At 41.6% G+C, this 16,142-nt stretch overlaps 1 protein-coding gene across 46 annotated transcripts in view; it reads left to right on the top strand.

Moving 5' to 3' along the window:
* Positions 1-4,616: 4,616 nt before the first annotated feature.
* The window catches only part of CTNND1 (catenin delta 1), a 58,738-nt gene continuing 47,212 nt past the window's right edge, over positions 4,617-16,142 (top strand). For 39 of the 46 annotated variants that reach the window (XM_074013583.1, XM_065528171.1, XM_074013582.1 and 36 more), the window contains exon 1: positions 4,617-4,831. The gene's annotated coding sequence lies outside the window, so the exon portion shown is untranslated. Of the gene's footprint in view, positions 4,854-6,601; positions 6,911-16,142 lie in introns of those variants that run through there. The other 7 variants (XM_074013564.1, XM_074013562.1, XM_074013559.1 and 4 more) reach the window with 2 other exon arrangements.

Below are 16,142 nucleotides of genomic sequence, written 5' to 3'. Positions count from 1 at the left end.
ACCTCCCAGGCTCAAGTGATCCTCCCACCTCAGCCTCCCAAGTAGCTGGAACCACAGGCTTGCCCCACCACACCTGGCTAATCTTTGTTTTTTTGTAGAGACAGTTTTCCTGTTTCAGATAAATTTAAATTTTAACATATTTTTCACCACTAAGTTATCTTTTTTGATTTGTATGTAATTCTATTTTATTATTATTATTATTATTATTATTTTTTGAGACGGAGTCTCGCTCTGTCACCCAGGCTGGAGTGCAGTGGCCGGATCTCAGCTCACTGCAAGCTCCGCCTCCCGGGTTCACGCCATTCTCCGGCCTCAGCCTCCCAAGTAGCTGGGACTACAGGCGCCCGCCACCTCGCCTGGCTAGTTTTTTTGTATTTAATAGAGACGGGGTTTCACCGTGTTTGCCAGGATGGTCTCGATCTCCTGACCTCGTGATCCGCCCGTCTCGGCCTCCCAAAGTGCTGGGATTACAGACTTGAGCCACCGCGCCCGGCCCTATTATTATTTTTTTGAGATGGAGTCTCTGTCACCCAGGCTGGAGTACAGTGGTGCAATCTTGACCCATTGCAATCTCTACCTCCTGGGTTCAAGAGATTCTCCTGCCTCAGCCTCCCAAGTAGATGGGATTACAGGCACGTGCCATCACACTCGGCTAATTTTTGTATTTTTAGTAGAGAAGGGGTTTCACCATGTTGGCCAGGCTGGTCTCGAACTCCTGACCTCAAGTAATCCACCTGCCTCGGCCTCCCAAAGTGCTGGGATTACAGGCTTGAGCCCATGCCTGGCCTATTTTAAATGTTCATTAATTTTAAATAACTTGACCGGGAATATATAACTAGCAAGCTAAGAGACTTTATTCACTCATTTAGTTGTTGCTAAATATGAGATACAAGGTTGAGCTCTGGGGATAGACCATGAACAAGAAAGACACTATTCATGGAGCTTATCTTCTTTTTTTTTTTGAGACAGAGTCTCACCCTGTCACCCAGGCTGGAGTGCAATGGTGCGATCTCGGCTCACTGCAACCTCTGCCTCCTGGTTTCAAGCGATTCTCCTGCCTCAGCCTCCGGAGTAGCTGGGATTACAGGCATGTGCCACCACGCACCACGCCTGGCTAATTTTTTGTATCTTTAGTAGAGATGGGTTTTACCATGTTGACCAGGCTGGTCTCAAACTCCTGAAATCGTGATCTGCCCGCTTTAGCCTCCCAAAGTGCTGGGATTACAGGCGTGAGCCACTGCGCCCAGCCCATGGAGCTTATCTTCTGATGGGGGAGACAGAAATATACATACACACAAACGAAAACAAAAGAAAAAGGAAGACAAAATACTTTCAAGTTGTAAGCAGTGATGTGAAGGAAACAAACAAGACCAATCTGCCTGTAGAAAATCATATAACATTCTAGTATGTGGCTCTGATCTAGGAACCAATGAATCAACAAACATTTTTGTGCTGGTTGTTTTCCTTTGATAATTATCTTTGGCTTTTGAACTTGCTATGGAGGACTAGGAATTGATGGGGAATAGAGGTAGAAAATGTGATAAAATAAAAGGAGAAGATTTTTAGGTAACAAGGCTTAAAGGCTGTTCATATCTTTGTTATAATGTATTCATTTTCAGCTGTAGTTTGTTTAAAGCCCATCAAACAAGTGCTGTAATGCATGTTTGGTTTTTCAACACTTCTGAGGAAAGTCCTTTTTTGGCCACCATAGACCAAATATAGGTCTATGAGACGATAAACCATATATAAGGGAGTGGATAATGACTACATCAGCATGATTAAAAGCACATTCATGCTGAGGAGTTGAATTCCAGTTTAGCTAGGTAAAGATTTAGCCAGGTAAAGGTCAGATTATGGTTAATAATGTGTTACTTTAATGTACGGAATGAATAAATGTGGTGCCTTGAAAACACATGATAGTCCCCTACCATCCCAGTCAACATACAGTAGTCCTGTTTCTAGGATTTCTCTTGACCTTTATCTTGACCATAGTGTAACATAATAGAAAGAGCATGGGCTGTGGAGTCAGATTGGTGGGGGTTTGCTTAGCCAGATGAGATCAGGCAAATTTCTTCACCTTGTTGGACCTTGATTTTCTCATCTGTGGAATGGTTGTAGTACTATTTCTGTGGTCATGTTTTAGAAGTTTGAGGTAATGAGCCCAAAATACCTCTTAAGTGGTAGACACTTCATCATTGGTTGCTATCATTGGGAGTGGCTCACCACTGCAGGGTTTTGGGCAGGGTAGTTACTGAATAATAAAAATAATGATAATGCATTCTTAGTGAGTTTATACTATATGCCATACACTAAGAAATTTTTTTTGTTTTGAACCGGAGTCTTGCTCTGTTGCCCAGGCTGAATTGCAGTGACACGAGCTCAGCTCACTTCAACTTCCGCCTCCTGGGTTCAAGTGATTTTCCCACCTCAGCATCCTGGGTAGCTGGGACTACAGGTGTGTGCCACCACGCCTGGCTAATTTTTGTATTTTTAGTAGAGACGGGACTTTGCCCTATTGGCTAGGCTCGTCTGGAACTCCTGAGCTCAGGTGATCCGCCTGCCTCGGCCTCCCGAAGTGCCGGGATTACAGGCTTAAACTATGGAGGTTGGCCCAAAGAACTTTTTGTGTATTTTAATTCTCACAACAGTCTTGTGTGAGAGAGATAGTTATCTCCATTTTATAGTTAAGGAAACTGAGGCTCAGATTATTTAATTTGGGTCAAGGTCACATAATAGTACATATATTTGAGTAAGTGTACTTACCTACAGAGGTGGAGTTTGAAGCTAGGCAGTTTGACTGTGAAAACCTATGTTCTTAAGGTTTCATATTTCTTTCTTTTTTTTTTTTTTGAGAGGGAGTCTCGCTTTGTCACCCACACTAGAGTGCAATGGTGTGATCTCGGCTCACTGCAACCTCCACCTCCTGGGTTCAAGTGATTCTCCTGTCTCAGCCTCCTGAGTAGTTGGGACTACAGGCGCCCACCACCATGCCCGGTTAATTTTTGTGCTTTTCATAGAGACGGGGTTTCGCCATGTTGGGTCAGGCTGGTCTCGAACTTTTGACCTCAGGTGGTCCACCCACCTCGGCCTCCCAAAGCGCTGGGATTACAGGTGTGAGCCACTGTGCCCAGCCAATTTCATATTTCTATTCTAGATTATGAAAACTTCATGAAGACTCATTTGGCAGCAGTCTATAGCATAAATTTTAGATTTATTAGTAAGAAAGTAGAAGGAAATATTTTATTCATCATTGTCTTTGTTTTAGTAATCAGGGAATAATCATAAAATGCTAATCTTTGTCGAGCATGTAAAAAAAAAAAAAAAAAATCCAGCCTCTGTCCATCATGGTCTAACAGTTTAAAAATATGTCCTAACTCAGAAAAATAATACCCCAATAATCCTTTAATTAGGTCAAATGTAAAAAGAGAATGTATGAACTAGATCATCTTAAGCTTGAAGTTCACAAAGAAATAAAATGTTCTTGACATGATATTTACTTTCTTTTTTTTTTTAATTTTTTTTTTTTTTTTTTGAGACAGAGTCTCGCTCTGCCGCCCAGGCTGGAGTGCAGTGGCGTGATCTTGGCTCACTGCAAGCTCCGCCTCCCGGGTTCACGCCATTCTCCTGCCTCAGCCTCCCGAGTAGCTGGGACTACAGGCGCCCGCCACCTCGCCCGGCTAGTTTTTTTTGTATTTTTTAGTAGAGACGGGGTTTCACTGTGTCAGCCAGGATGGTCTCGATCTCCTGACCTCGTGATCCGCCCGTCTCGGCCTCCCAAAGTGCTGGGATTACAGGCTTGAGCCACCGCGCCCGGCGATATTTACTTTCTTTACCTATGCTGTTATTCCCTCTAAATATATTGTTTATTGGATTTCATGTCCTCTTCCCAACAAACCCACATTATTTTGATTTGGGGACAAATTGGGAAGACAGTGATTTTCTTTAACAGCCCAGTGGATTCTGCTTCCTTCTAATTCAGGGTATAGAGACTAAAAACTGTTAACAAGTCTAGAAATTTAAAAAAAAAAAAAATTAGCTCTAATGCAACTAATCCAAAACAGTGAAACTGGGTTTACCTCAGATATCCCCTACCATCCCAGTCAACATATAGTAGTCCTGTTTCTAGGATTTCTCTCTCCTTTCTTTACCATCTTCCTTTAGGGAAATGCTTTGGGATAGGAAGCAACAAACCAAACAGCAGCAGGCAAGTAAAATCAGTTCTTTTCTATTTCCCCACTGGGATAGTACGGAAGAGGGAGCAAGAACCCATCATCAAAGAGAACTGAGACTTAGGCGTGCCATTCTGAAAAGCCCTTGTTCCTTGTCTCCCTTGCCTCCCCCGCCCCCCTCAGCTCTGCAGTAATTCCTCAGAGATTGTACAGTCTCTCCACTTTAAATATAAATATATAAATATAAATATATATGTATAAACTTCCCCTTGTGTCTTTCTCTCCTCCTCTCTTTTTTTAATTTTCTATAATAAAGTTTCCTATTGGATAAGGTCAGCTCCCTGATTTATGCCTGACTCCTATTGGAAGCTCACAGGGGCTGACATCACTTAGGAAAGCGAAGGGGGTAGGGCTGCCAGATCAGTTTGTCACCACCCAGGCTCCCTTGCCTTTGGCTGGGTGCAACTTCCATTTTAGGTGTTGGATCTGAGGGGGAAAAAAAAGAGAGAGGGAGAGAGAGAGAAAGAAGAGCAGGAAAGATCCTGAAAGGAGGAAGAGGTGGCGAAAAATCAACTGCCTTGCTGGATTTGTCTTTCTCAGCACCTTGGCGAAGCCTTGGGTTTCTTTCTTAAAGGACTGGTTTTTAGAACTCCACATTTGAGGTGTGTGGCTTTTAAAGAAAATGTATGTACTGACGGGAAAAGGAGGATAAGCAAGTCGAATTTTTGTCTTACGGTAACGGGAGGGAATTAAAAAACGGGAGAGAGTTCGTTATGTTGATGAGTAACTTTTAAGCAATTATTTTTCTTTCTACTTTCAATACTTTGGCGGGGTAGATTTTGGTATTTTATTATATTTAAAAAGGTGAAATATACAAGACCTGGAAACAAACTTCTAGGTCTCTCTAATACAGGAAGCTGAGTAGATCCAGAGGGGTAAGAGCAGGTTTGAAAATTTACATTTTGGTGTGTTCTTTGATTTTATGTTTTTTGTTTTGTTTTGTTTTGTTTTTTTCTGGATTAAGCTAACATATTTCTGTTTTCAGAGCCCAAAAGTTGGTTTTTTGGCATGTTGCATGTGGGTTGGGAAAGGAATTTGTCCGTGTCGGAACCCAGTTATGCAGATGGTTCTTCATATGTTTCAAACTTTTTTTTTCTTTGTCATTGGATTTGTGGAAGTGGAAAGTTGCAGGGAGCTTTGCAGCGTAAATGGTATTGTTTTTCCCCCAGAGAGTTTGAACGGCCCGTATCGGTTTCAGCCCTGCTGTTCCTGGGTGGATCCCTCTTACTTTTCCAGGTGCGGTGGGTGGGAACCTCATTCTCCTGCTAGATGTAGTCTCCCTGCTTTGGCTTATAAAAGAAAACATACGGAACAATGTTAACTGAATTGCCATCTCCTTCTTCCTTCTAAACTACCTTTCATAGCAAAGATTTGTGGAGGTGTTTGTTAAATCTGCAAATACGACAACGTTTGGTTTATGTGTTTAAAGGGATAAGGAAATTCTAATCATGCTTTTTATTTCACCTGAGTAAAGTGACTACACACCTGAAAATATTTTCAGCTTTCTGCACTCTGAAATGGCCATGGCTGGAATAAAATTAGGTTTAGAAAAACCATTTATACAAAGTTTAGTGTTTAAAATACGTTTCAGAAAACACAAGGGAGATTTTTATTTTTAAACCAAACTGAAAGTTGTTTTTTGGAGTTTATTGCTTAGTTAATTTACCATGAAATCTTAAATCTCTTAGAGCTGAAGGCCTATGACTGTGCTTTCATATATTTAATCTTAAGATTTGTTTTGTTTTCGCAAATACATTCTTGCAAAAGTACTGATTCTAGATAATTATATAGCCAACTCATCACTAGCTGAAAAACTAGGGTATTCTCTTCTCTTTTTGAAAATGCGAATCAGGCTGAAAATTATAGATACTGTCCTAATTGTAACAAGATGGGCTTTAGTGTGTAAGCTGCTCATTAGCTTTAAACTGGTATGTATCTTTAATAATCTGATTTCGTTCCACCCCCCACCCCCCTGCCGCAAATTTTTTTTAAGACGAGACTTCCTTGAATTTCTTTTCTAGAATGAGGGTATTTCTTGAAAGATGATTTCATCCTTGTGAAGTTGTGGCTTCAGGAGGAAACAGAACTTTGTTCCTCCTTTGAATATAATCTAGGCAAAGGCTGCAGGAAATTTTTGATGTCTGGATCTCATAATTATAACAAGTACAGTCAAAAAGAAAGAAAAAAATACAATGTGTATAGTCTGTTTAGTATTTTCCAAATTTTCTTTCAAATGTTCTCTATGCCTTGACTCCAGCCTGGGGAGGTTTCTTGGATCTTTAGAGTGTTGGTCATGTTGCTTCCAGAGTGTCTGTTTCCCACTCAACCTTTAGGGGGAGGGATGAGGGAATCTGAAGGAGGAGTACAAAGGCAGTTTGAAAATAGGTTCTGGATGACTGAGTGGTGGTGATTTGGGTTTAGCTTTAAATAGTGGGCTTTGTGTAGTCGAAGTGAGCATCCTGGTTAACCTAGTGTCCAGGACTATTTCCACGAACTGAGGCGCTGTTTTGACTGGTGTGTAGTACAGAGCCTTTGGGGTGATAAGATGGAAGATTTGTCTTTTACCTCACCTCCACTGGTTCTTTCAGGAATTATAAGGGATGCAGATAAGTAAATCTTTTATTTTTAAAATTTTTTTATTTTGCTCCTCGTCTTGGTTTTGGGGTAAAAAATGATGACAGGTAAGTATGAGCTGTTCAGATTTTTCTTTCCTTGTTTGCCTCCTATATACGGTTGGTTTCTTTGTTATGTGAGTAAGGTAGTGGTCTGTGTTCCAGATTGGGGGGCGGAGGGGGGGCGGTTCTCTTTTAGGTGGTTGGAGTTCTAGTACCTTTCTCAAGGTTCCAGCATGGATAGTCAGAGAAGCTTCAACATGTTCTCTGAGCTAGGGTAAAATTGAGACTATTTGGAGATATTAACAAAAAGAAAAGCACTAAGTAATTTACAATCCAGCCTTAGGTTTATGAAGTAGTTGCTCTCTAGGGATGGATGAGATAGGATGGATGCAAATAGATCACTATCAATTGGAATAACAAAATGATTAGCTTTGTATAATTTATCTCCTTCTATTTTGGTACCCGTTAGTAACTGCCAAGGCCCTCATTCCCCCCTACCTCCCCACACCTTGTTTTTAGTGTATTCTAAGCATTTTGCATAAGCTATTAATTTCCCACCACCGTTTTTTTTGTTTTGTTTTGTTTTGTTTTGTTTTTTAAGGAATTTGACCCTCAGAGAAGCTGAGGTTTGGTGAAAATCTCACTGCCTGTAAATGGTTGAGGCCAGGATTAACCCTGCTCTGACTAACTACAAAGTCCATGGACTTAACCACTAATATACTGCCATTCACCACAGAGAATGGAAACAACAGCTTGAACTAAAATGAGCCCTTGTTAGAGGCAGGAGTGTTTCATCTTGGCACGGGGGCAGTACTCAAATTTCCAACCCCCTCCAACTCCCCACTACCCCTGTTGGGATAATGTATGTAAAAGATCTATTTTCCATAGAGCTCGTGGGGAGCTGGATGTGCTAGAATGGATATTATTTTAATCTTTAGAACGAGAATCTTTCTATATCCATATGCCCACCATTGCTGTCCTAATTTCTTAAACTTCCTGCAATTGTGTCACACGTTGTTCAATTATCAGTAAAATTTCTTCTTCCAGAGAATTTTTAGGTATGTGGTTTGGAATGATAGGATATCATCAACTTGCAGAGATAGGCTTGTAGGAGGTAGTTCAGATATTCTTGTCTTTCCCTCTAGACTATGAGCAGCTTGGGTGTAGGTACTGTCTTATCTCTGTATCTTTTTAGCACCTGTCTTAGTGTCTGCTGCATACTGAAGTGCTCAGTAAGCCTTGGTTAAATAAGGCATTTGATGAGAATCAGTGAGGCACTGATTTGTGGGGAAGGTTTGAAAGGAAGCAAAACAACATAGATTAATCAAATTGCAATGTACTTTTGCAACTTTTACTGTAGTCTGTAGTTTCAACCTTTTATGCCTCTCCTCCCTTAATTTTTTTTTTTTTTGTTTGAGACAGGGTCTTGTTCTGTCACCCAGGCTGGAGTGCAGTGGTGAAATCATGGCTCACTACAGCCTCAAACTCCTGGGCTCAAATGGTGCTCCTATCTCAGTCTTCTGAGTAGGTAGGACTATGGGTGCACACCACTATACCTGGCTAAGTTTTGTATATTTTTGTGGAGATGGGGTCTCTCCATGTAGTCTAGGCTGGTCTCAAACACCTGGGCTCAAGCCAACCTCCTACCTCGGCCTCCCAAAGTGCTGTGATTATAGGTGTGCCCTACCACACCTGGCCCTCCCTTATATTTTTAAGCAAAGTTTCTGGAGATAATGGAGGATTTTAAATTTTAGCATTTCTTTAATCCTGTTCCTTTCTTGGCAAGTGGTACAAAGAATAGTATAAAAAGTAAGGATCTGGCCTGGTGCGGTGGCTCACGCCTGTGATCCCAGCATTTTGGGAGGTCCAGGTGGGTGGATCACTGGGCAACATGGTGAAGCCTCCTCTTTACAAAAAATACAAAAATTAGCTGGGCATGGTGGAGTGTGCCTGTAGTCCCAGCTACTGGGGAGGCTGAGGTGGGAGGACAGCTTGAGCCTGGGAGGTGGAGGTTGCAGCAAGCCGAGATCGTGCCACTGCCCTCCAGACTTAGGGGGACTTGCAGAGCCAGATCCTATCTCAAAAAAAAAAAAGTATCCTAGTCAGTTCATTTCATAATGAACTTCAACAACTGAAAACCTTAAATGTAGCCATTTCCTAGGGGAGAATATATTAAGACATCAGCAGAAAAGTTTGCTTTCAGCCCTGTTTGGAGGTGAATGGTTTCTATGCTTGTTAATAAAAATATTAAGAGCTTGGGATGATAGTTTTGAACATCAGTGTTTCAAAGAAAGTATGTTTGAATATCAGTGTATTCTTTAAATCACTGCTTTAGCCACAAAACTTTAGATTTTGTTCATGTGTTGGGAAGCTTATGAGTTTAAGAACCGAAATTAGTTTTCTTGGGTTATTTAAAAGGTATTAACAAGGAACTTGCCTAAAGGAGTGAACTGTAGGTAATAAGGATGTGAATAACTACAAATATTCTTTCACGTTCTCTTCCCTCAAAGAAGGGTTAAATGCCACACAAAGCTGAAGTGGGAATTGCTCTGCCTAAACTATGCAGCTGCCTCCAAGGTTTCCAATAGAGCATTGATATAGCCTGGCAGGGGGATTGTAAGAAGGCAAGAACAACTGTTCTGGTTAGAACTAATGAGGGGGAAATTAGGGTATGGATTGACTTGTATTTAATTGTTTAATGTATTTTTTGGAAGTAATTTTTTCCCTAATTCTACTTGGAATTGCATGTTATTATTAAATATTAAGTATTGAGAATGGAGCCTGAATTTACCATTTTATTCAGGGATAGTGTTCCCTGTTTTTAGGGCCACTTCCTCTCCAGGGAGCCCTTCAGTTTGATTGGTGTGGTGTGGTCAATTTAGATCAGGCATATAGTGGGGGAATTATAAAGAGCCAAATAGTTTTCTTATCTTTTTTTTTTTTTTTTTTTTTTGAGATGGAGTCTTGCTTTGTTGCCCAGGGTGGAGTGCAGTGGCACGATCTTGGCTGACTGCAACCTCTACCTCCTGGATTCAAATGATTCTCCTGCCTCAGCCTCCCAAGTAGCTGGGACTACAGGCACACGCCACCACGCCCTGCTAATTTTTTGTATTTTTAGTAGAGATGGGTTTCACCGTAATTGCCAGGTTGGTCTTGAACTCTTGACCTCATGATCTGCCCACCTTGGCCTCCCAGAGTGCTGGGATTAGAGTCATGAGCCACTGTGCCCGGCCATAATTTTATCTTAAAGCCTTCCTTGCTGGTCAGCAATAGATAATTTGGTTATGACTTTCACAAAACATGTCCCATGATGTTTGATGTGATGTGATGTGATGACAAAAGCACTTTTCAACTTTTTATTTCAAACTTGCGGAAAGTTGCTTGCAGTAACTCCGGTATACCCTTCATTTGCCTAGGTATCATTTGTTAACATGTTGCCACAAATGCTTTATTCTATATTTTTTGGTCAATATGCTAACCAAAAAGGGAGTTTCCAATCTGAGACTTCCACAATATGGTGAGGCAAGGCAGCATAACATAATGATTAAGAGCATGGATGGGTAGCCAGACTGCCATGGAGGAACCATGTAACCTAGGGCAAATTGCTTAATCTCTCTTTGCCTTGGCCTCCTTGTCTGTAAAATGGGGATAATATCAACCATCTTACAGGATTGTTGTGACTCTAAAGTTGTTTAACGTATGTAAAACTTACAGAGTAGTGCACAGCTCATAGTAATATCTTGTGTTTGCTATTAGAATGGATGCTTTAAAGAATTCAAATTTCGTTTGTCTGTTGAACTAATGCCCTTAAAGATCTTTTTTTTTTTTTAATTTTTTTTTTTTTTTTGAGACGGAGTCTCACTGTGTCTCCCAGGCTGGAGTGCAGTGGTGTGATCTTTGCTCGCTGCAACCTCCGCCTCCCGGGTTCAAGTGATTCTCCTGTGTCAGCTTCCTGAGTAGCTGGGACTACAGGTGCCCGCCACCACCCCTGGCTGATTTTTGTATTTTTAGTGGGGGGGGTTTCACCATATTGGCCAGGCTGGTCTCAAACTCCTGACCTCAAATGATCACCCACCTCGGACTCCCAAAGTGCTGGGATTACAGGTGTGAGCCACCATGCCCGGCCGAAGGTCTCTTAAAACCTGAGAATCTGTGGTAGATGTAGGTGCTTGCATTACAGAATATATGGGCTTCCTGAGTAAAAGCTAACTTTTAAATTTTTTAAATGGGAAAAAATTATTTTTAGTAGTAGGTAATAATTGGAGAGTTCTGTGGGTGAAGTTCAACAGTAGTATGAGAATGGATAACTTTAGTAAAGTGAAGTGTTAGTGGGAGGAGGATAAACAGAATAATTTGTGGACATCATTCTGTGTTTGCAACACTTATTTGTGGACATTTGTAAAACTGTGACATGAGTCCATAAATGCTTCCTGTGAGAAGTGTGCTTCTAAGAAAGGAGTCAGCTTTTATATGTGAAAAAGCCAAGCTGTGGTCTGTGGGAAATACACATGTGTTAGATGCAACCTTGCTTAGAAACTTGCAGGTTTATTCCAGTCTAGGAATTTTCCTTCTTTTTTCCTCCCTTTTCTTCATACTAAAGAACCCATGAAAGTAGTGTTCTAAATAGTACTTGGCCAATTTCTTTGAAGAATTTTTCTTTATTTTACATTTTTTTAAAAAAATGAGACAGAGGCTGGGCATGGTGGCTCACACCTGTAATCCCAGCACTTTGGGAAGCTGAGGCAGGCGGATCACTTGAGGTCAGGGGTTTGAGACCAGCCTGGCCAACATGATGAAACCCCGTCTGTACTAAAGATACAAAAAAAAAAAAAAAAAAAAGTTAGCTGGGCATGGTGGCACATGCCTGTAATCCCAGTTACTCGGGAGGCTGAGGCAGGAGAATCGCTTGAATCCGGGAGGCAGAGGTTGCAATGAGCCGATATCATGTCATTGCACCCCAGCCTGGGTGACAGGGCGAGACTCTGTCTCAAAAAAAAAAAAGAAAGAGTCTTGGTATGTTGTCCTGTCTCCAACTCCTGGGCTTAAGTGATCCTCCCACTTCAGCCCCTGGAGTAGCTAGGACTACAGGCACACACCACCTTGCCTGGCTATTTAAGCTAATTTCTGTTGGCACCCCGTAGCCTCCCACACTCAGTTCCCCACATTTATTTTACCTACAATTTCTTCTACCAATTCTCCTGTATTTTCTCCTTTTCTTTTGCTTTCCTATTCTCTGTGGTGTCTTCCTTTGTCTCTCTTTGCCTCCTCTTGCCTCCCTTATCTTTTTTTTTTTCTTTTAGGTTGGGTTTCCTTTTTTTCCCCTTAGGTTTTCCCTTAGGTCTTCATGGGCATTGCTTTGCCTCACTCACAGTTAATATAAAGAAGTATTTCTGGCCGGGCGCGGTGGCTCACGCCTGTAATCCCAGCACTTTGGGAGGCCGAGGCAGGTGGATCACGAGGTCAGGAGATCGAGACCATCCTGGCTAACACAGTGAAACCCCGTCTCTACTAAAGAATACAAAAAATTAGCCGGGCGTAGTGGTGAGCACCTATAGTCCCAGCTACTCTGGAGGCTGAGGCAGGAGAATGGCGTGAACCCGGGAGGCGGAGCTTGCAGTGAGCGGAGATTGTGCCACTGCACTCCAGCCTGGGCAACAGAGCAAGACTCCGTCTCAAAAAAAAAAAAAAAGTATTTCTGATTTTTACTCTAGAATAAACTGTACCCGTGTGCTAAAGGTACAACTGTTAGGATACCACTTCATTTCAGTTAGATCTAGTTTAGGAATCAATTGTAATCCAAGAAGACTGGTCTCTTCTAGTGATTCAGATTGGTTTTATCTTTGATTTTTAGATTTCATCCACATTTCTTGATTAGTTACTCATTTTGGTTTAGTTGACAGTTGAGCAAAAAAAATTTACTTTCTCCAGAGTAAATTATCTGTTTTATTTGTGCTTTCTATGTTGTTCTATATTGTAGTGCAGTAGCACATTAGGAGGTATCTTTATGGACTGAAAAGATTTTTGTTACATGGTCGGGCACAGTGGCTCACACCTGTAATCCTAGCACTTTGGGAGGCCGAGGCAGGCGGGTCATGAGGTCAAGAGATTGAGACCATCCTGGCCAACATGGTGAAACCCTGTCTCTACTAAAATTTCAAAAATTAGCTGGGTGTGGTGGCGCGTGCCTGTAGTCCCTGCTGCTTGGGAGGCTGAGGCAGGAGAATCACTTGAAGCTGGGAGGCAGAGGCTGCAATGAGCTGAAATCGCGCCACCGCACTCCAGCCTGGTGAGAGAGTGAGACTCTGTCTCAAAAAAAAAAAAAAAAAAAAGAAAAGATTTTTGTTCTAAGAAGCTCATATTTTAAGAAACTAAAATGTATTCTCATGGTTGAGGACATAAGACGTTGTTATAGAAACTAGGTCAACTTCTCAATACCTTTATCAAAGCACCTGCAGTTCCCATTTCATTGCAAGTGAAGTAAATCTCATTGAAATAAAGTAGCTGGTGTATATTCAGTACACTTTTAAAATAGCCTATTTTAAAAGAGAAATTGGTGCCAATCTGATTTCTTTCCTGCTTTGTTGGAATGGGGCAAGTTCTGTAACCTCTTTGCTGTTCTGCTCTCCATTGACTACTGTGTTAACTGGAGCACAGTTGGCCTCTTGGATGTCTACCCTGCTGAAGGTCAGCCAAATAGGCAGGTAAGGCTACCTAAGCCTCTTCGTAGGCCTAACTAAGATCACAGTTGGGAAAAAAAAAAGTATAGAAAAAGAAAACAAAGTTGGTTTATTTTTTCTAAAATTTAACTTTTTGTATTCATTGAAGAAGGAAGTAAAACATCTCCATTCAAAAGAAATTCGAGAGTCTGTTGTATGCCATACACTGAAGTACAACAACAAACAAAATAGACCTACTGTTTGTTCTCAAAGAGCTTACATTCTAGTTGTGAGAGACAAATAATAAGTAAATATGTAGTATGTCAGAGTGTGATAATATTATTGAGAAAAAAGTAAAGTAGAATGAGTAGTATGGAGGATAAGAAGTCCCAGGGTGGGAGTGAGGTTATTTTATATAGAGTGGTCAGGGAGGGTCTCATGTGACAGAGACCAAGAGAAATGAAGGATGGAGTCATGTAGGTATGAGGAGTAGGAAGTGCAAAGGCCCTGAGGCTGGTTATTGCCAGTGAACAAAAGAGATTGAGAGGAGGGAAGGAGACGTAAGAGACCTGTCCAGAGAGGTCCACTGGGAATGTATTTTGGGGGAAGGGGAATAATGTAGGGTCTTGTTGTGTATTATATTGTACCAAAAAAAATTATCTCCACTTCAAACCCCAGAGGCAATGGCTGTTACCGAATTTTTGTGTCTTTCTTGTAGCACCTGACCCAACCTCCATATTTCTCCCGTTGTGGAATCTCCATGAAAATATAGTTAGCAGATAATTTGCATAGTAGCCGATTTTGCATAGGTTAATTACCCTTCTCTTAGAGAATGATAATAATAAGGCAGCTACTTAGAATAAGCTTATTTGTTTTCGGGAAGTGAGATCAAAATTTTTCTTTTTTTTTTTTTTTTGATACAAGGTCTGTCTCTACAGTGTCACAATCTCAGCTCAGTGCAGCCTCTGCCTCCCACGCTCAAGCCATCCTCCCACCTCAGCCTCCTGAGTAGCTGGGACTGTAGGCATGCCCTACTACACCCAGCTAATTTTTTTTTTTTCTTGTAGAGGTGGAGTTTTGCCATGTTGCCCAGGCTGGTCTCAAACTTCTGAGCTCAAGCTCAGATCTGCCTGCCTCAGCCTCCCAAAGTGCTGGGATTACAGGTGTGAGCCACTGTGCCCGGCCCCTAAATTTTTCCTTCCCAGAGAAATGCTGTATATTTCTCCATCATCTTATCTACCTAGTCGTTTTCTATGAGCAGGAGTGACAGCCTAGACCTGTACAGTTTCCTTTTGAGCACAACATTTATTGGTTTGGTTTATGTGCTTTTGACTAAATAGGCTTGCCCCACTTGTCTGCTGCTTCTCCTTTTGCTCATTTGACCAAAAAGCTCCTGCTTCCCCATGCCTTGATTGTTGAGAATTCATGGCTTTGAGGACCCCTTTATAGGTCACCATATCCATATTTCTGTCTTGCACATCAGGAGAGATGATTATCCCTGATGACTAACTGATGTCTCCACTTTCCCTTTCCATATGTTTGTTTAGGCCTTAGAGGTTATTAAAGCGCATCCTGAGCCACTTTACCTAGTTGACTTTGATGGAGTTGAGGAAGAAGCACCAACTATTTAGTGATTTGATGTTCTATGGCAACCCCATATAGGAAAGTAAAAGGATATCTGATTGAGTACCTATGTTTTGAATCAGCCACTGTTACTTTCCCTCTTAAGAATTCTGGTTTAGCTGGTCTGCCCCTCAGAGTCTCTGTCTCCTTCTCTTTCTTTGTCTCTCTCTGTCTCCTCTGTCTCTCTCCCTCTCCCTGTCCCTCTTACTTTCTCTTTTGTCTCTCTGTCTCTCACTCACCCCTCTTCTCCTCTCTCTTTGGAGTTTTTAGCTCTGACTCTTGACCTGGTTACCCTCTGTTCTTCCCTTTAATTATGCTTACCTCGTTGTCATCTGGTTACTTAATATCAGGGATGACCTCAACCAATAAACTTTTTTTCTTCCCATCTCCTCCTTTGGTCAGGTAACTGTATCATCTTGCATGGGAAATAATCCAGGCAATCAGAGATTACCCAAAATTTTGAAATTGTTTTAAACAACTGGTTAATATGTATTACGTCATCATATATAGCTGGTGCCAGATGTTTGTGGTTGTCTTGAGAGTTTTTTGAGATAGAGCTTTGCTCTGTCATCCAGGCTGGAGTGCACTGGCATGATCATGACTTACTACAGCCTCAACTTCCCAGGCTCAAATGATCCTCCCATCTCAGCCTCCATCACACCTGGCTAATTTTTGTATTTTTTGTAGAGACATGGTCTCTATATGTAGCCCAGGCTGGTTTTGAACTCCTGGATTCAAGTGATCCTCCTCACTTCGCCTCCCAAAGTGCAGTAATTACTTACAGGCATGAGTCACTGTGACCAGCCTGAGAGTGTGTTTTTTTGTTTGTTTGTTTTGTTTGTTTTTTTTTGAGATGGAGTTAAGCTCTTGTTGCCCAGGCTGGAGTGCAACGGCACTGCAACCTCTGCCTCTTGGGTTCAAATGATTCTCCTGTCTCAGCCTCCTGAGTAGCTGGGATTACAAGCACATGCCACCACGCCTGGCTATGTCTTTTTTTTTTTTTTTTTTTTTTTTGAGAT

Source organism: Macaca fascicularis, chromosome 14 (assembly GCF_037993035.2).
Source record: "Macaca fascicularis isolate 582-1 chromosome 14, T2T-MFA8v1.1".
NCBI lineage: Eukaryota > Metazoa > Chordata > Mammalia > Primates > Cercopithecidae > Macaca > Macaca fascicularis.
The sequence above is the reverse complement of the archived record's forward strand: the minus strand, read 5'-3'. Positions and strand labels throughout refer to the sequence as shown.